We start from the raw sequence: 4,429 nt of genomic DNA, 5'->3' as shown, positions 1-4,429 counted from the left end.
CTCTTCACCACGTCTCCCTCTGTGAGCCGTTTTAAATCTTCTATCTTATCCAGCCACTACTACGGTAAACAGAATTCTGCTTTGAGGAATATAGATGAAAATATGAACAATAGCACCTGAATAAGCCTGCAAAGTGTGTTTTAACAAAACATACAGTCATATTTAATTTCCTAAATGGCTGTCCACATGACAACATCAATGAAAATTGGAATGGAAGTGGGTGGTCATAAATTTAAGGCTTTCTTAATGACTCAAAGTGCTTTGGACTACAAGCCAAATCGACTCCATTTAAGTGATGCAGACAGAGTAAAACATTTAGAGTAGGGTAAAACATACTCCACGTTTATTCACAATGTAATGTGTGAAGGCTGATGTTTTTTGTGCAAAAAGTAATGCAAACGCGAACACAAAGAAAGTGATCAGTGGCTGTTCTGTTGAACGTCTGAAGAGTTTTAGATATGCATACTGAATGCTGAACAATGAATGTAAACAAAACGAGGTGTAATCATGACAGGAAGTCTGTCTGCCTTTTATTTTATTTTATCACTCACCGTGGAAGAATGAGATGTTCAAAAGAGTGAAACAGCCTAAACCTGCTGGATATACTCGAGCGAGTAAGTGAGGTACAAGTTGTGACTGTGGACTTCTTATAAAAATACAAACAGAAGAGTTTGTAAAGTCGGTCTGTGTAATATTTTTGTGACTCTGATGTCTTTAGTGTTAAAGTTTAAGTACCTGTTCATTTTGGTGTTAAACTTTCTGTCTTTCTAAGGGAAAATACATATATATATATTTCTAGGTTATCTATATTTGGCCTAGATTTGATTTGCACATTTTTAAGTATTTCATTCAAAAGCCTTAAATAATCCCTGTCAGCGCAGAAGATAATGGTACTGTATATAGACAGGGTCTGCAACGAGACCAGGTTTAGTCTTTAGTGCAGCCCCGGGTAGGGGAGGAGCTTAGCTTCTCTTAAACCATGGCTGTTACCGGTACTTACCGGTGTACTCTTGTGAAACTGTGGAAGCTTTAAAAATATTATCAATATGCTACTTTTAGCATGCATTTTGAGTTTTCATGAATCATGCTAAATTTTGCAATAGAGTTCACTACTGTAAATAAGCAGCATCTCTCCGCCTCAGTGGTACTGAACAATCAGACAGCCTTCTTATCTCATTGCTGACAACATGTTGGATATAAAACTGCCCGTTTCTACTATCTAACACACACAACCTTTACATGACAGGATGCGCACAATCCACAATCCTAAACACAAGTTTCATGCTACATATGAGCGTGCTCACCAGAATCAAATCAGGGTTTCAGAAAAGTTTTAATAGGAGCTCAAGTTGTGTTTATTCCTTGCAGCCACTTGTAAACGTGTCAGCTGTGGTTAAATCTGTGAAACTGGAGACGGTTATTAAACTCTGAGGAAAGACTCCTACAGCAGCGTACAGCAACACACGATTTCAGCTCCTTTTAATCTTTTATCAAACTCAGATTACATGAATTATTGGTGAATCCCATTGATAGCCGCCTAAAGGTGCATAGTATGTGCCTTTTGTGTTCTCTGAGCATGAAGTTCAGGCTTTGCTTCAGTTTTAGTATTTTTCTGATTTTTGACTGATTGTGATTGCCCAGATTATCAAATGTAATTGGATGATGCTTTGTGTGTGCTTAAAGCTATGTTTAGTTTAAACAGCTGGGCCCTAACGATGCTTTAGGCTGTCTGGATAATTTTGATGTGTTCTGCAGCCTTTTTCAATCCCTTCAGCTGTTGAAACATCACTGTCTTTGTGTCATGGGACCTCTTTATTTACAAATTTACACAGCACTGAGCAATGCTCTGATTGATAAAAGAGTAAATCAGGAGAAAGCCCTTGCTGTTTTTCTTTGGAGAGTCACAGACAGAAATATGCTGTTCATTTTCAGTAGTATTTCCACTTTATATCTTATTATCCTGTAATTTATGGCTTTGAAGTAAAAGGCTATGAATGTCTGTCAAATCTTAGCTCTTGGAGAGAAAGCTCACATAAGCAGTAGTATTTTATGCTCTTGATGTAGTAAAATATTCCTCTCTATGGTTACTAAAGCGCTCTGTGGTAAGTAGTCTGTGCTGGTAACAATAGATTGGCTTTACTTTTTACAACTGTGCAGGATTTAAAGATTGCATTGACAATCAACCCATCGTTCATTTAAAAGACCGTGACTGGACTGAAGGATGTTACCAGACGAAGCTTAAAGGAGTGAACGGGAATTACAGGAAACAGGTGTGTGTCATAAAGTTTGACTGGCAAAATGCTAGAAAGAGACAAAAGGAGGACAGACACAGGCTGTCAAAGAGCATCCGGTCAGTGTGGTGCTTCACTCTTTGTGAGAGCAGATGTGAACCCTTTTCATGCTGTGAGCGACATGTTGTCACATAAGCCCGAGGGGGCTATATTTGTGTATGAGGAGACCGGATCGATTACAGCTTATTTCATGAATTATCATGAATTAAAAAATACATAACATTAAACATGTTAACAACACAAAAGCCATATTAAACGCAGACTACTTTAGGCCCGGAAGTAGGATTCGTCACGTCCCGGATAGTTCGAAAGGTTTTTCGAAGGTCTTTTGGACGTATCAGGACACTGGCTCCCTTTTGACTCTTTTATAGTCCAGTCCATGAAGCTAAATATTTCTGGAGGAATGTTTATTGCTTGTAGAACCAGTTAACACTTACCTATGAATCATTCAAGCATAAATAAGGCTCCATAGTCAAGGCATGAACCATGGTTATAATTACACACAGCAGACAACTTAGCAAAAAAAACAAACAAACAAAAAAAAAACATTTTAAATTGCATCTTTAGGCACTTAATTATAAACAGCTTAGATAGATAGAAAAGCTTATACATAGATTTAGAAGCAAAATAAGTAATTTTCATAGCAGTGTATTAAGTTTTATGCTTAAGTCCCCTTTTCAGTGCTAAATTTAGACAGTGTGAATAATACTGGAGAGAACAGGCTGGGTATCAAAGTGTAACTACTTTGTTTTCACCTGTTGCTTGAAGAAAGGAAACACCTACTTGTGATCTCAATACAAAGAAACGCAATGATAAAAAATGCAAGGAATTGTGTTACTGTGAATATGTAAGCAAAAGAATATGAACAGTGAGACCTTATTGTGATGTTTCAGTTTTTTCTTCCCCTTCTACTCAGAAGAACAGAATTTCTCTTCCAGAGTACTTATGTGCTTAAGGACACACGCAGAGGGGCAAACATTTCTGAAAGAGGTTATTAATGGGACTCATCAGAATTCAGCTCAACCTGATATCTTGCTGTAGCACCTGTAATGCTAAGCAAACTAACAGATGCCTTGCAGCAATATGAAATACGCAAGTGCTTAGTTATATTTGAAGAGTCAAAAAGAATATGCCACCTAAAATTAGTCTTTTAAATATCAAATATTTACCCCATATAGACAATAAATTCTGTTATTATTAGTTCTCAATTATTCTATTCATGGAAGCCATTAAGGATTCCAGTGTTAACCCAAAGTCACAGCAGGGGAGGGGAGAGGGGGTGTAATTGGTCATCGGAGATAAAACGATAAAGATTTCGCCTGCAAGCTCCAGGGATCTTCTGAAGTTCACAGCTGGGCTTCCAATGAATCGGAGAATGTGACTGGCATACACTGTTACGGGCAAGAAAAAGGTTAAACACAAACCTTTGGTTGTTGCATTCAGATTAAAAGAACTTTCACTGGCAAAGGCTGCCACAACCAATGACAAGTTAAAAGGATAAAACAAGCCAGCTGGGCCCCAAAAAGCATTTTGACCATATTACTGTATTTTCCATTATAGCACTCCAAAAGCCTTTTATTTCCTAATAGCACAGAGGTAGGAATGTTTCTTTTAACTACTGAGCACACAAGTACTTACCGGTGTATTGGACTGAACTTTGATCTGAACATCTCTATATTTGATGTCAAACCTCTTTCTACCAACAACATGAGTAAAATTCGAGGCTTTTCCTTGAAAAACAAATTTAACTACATGGGGAAAAGCACAAAGATAACTCATTAGCCATTACACATTAGTTTCAGGGAATGCAACTGCATTCAAATTCTTAATTTAGAAATATAAGGAGGCCATTTAAAAGTTTTTTAACCATGAGCTTTTAGGTTATAGTCATATGAGTGCTTATTTGCAGCTACTTCAAGTAACAGACATTCAAATGAAAGAAACTGGGGATCAGCCAAGCTACAGCTGCCATCAGAGCAGCTTGAGTGAATTAATCAGTTAAAGGTAAACTAATAAGGAGGTGCCAATTTACCTCACTTGTTCAGCAGGTGACTGTATGCGTTAGGTTATCTGGTGAGTCTCAGTGGGCTATAGCTTTAAGTGTGAATGGTGCAAAGTGGAACTTCTTTTTACCTCTC

The sequence above is a fragment of the Neolamprologus brichardi genome, chromosome 8 (assembly GCF_056152115.1).
Source record: "Neolamprologus brichardi isolate AB-2024 chromosome 8, ASM5615211v1, whole genome shotgun sequence".
Lineage (NCBI taxonomy): Eukaryota > Metazoa > Chordata > Actinopteri > Cichliformes > Cichlidae > Neolamprologus > Neolamprologus brichardi.
The sequence above is the reverse complement of the archived record's forward strand: the minus strand, read 5'-3'. Positions refer to the sequence as shown.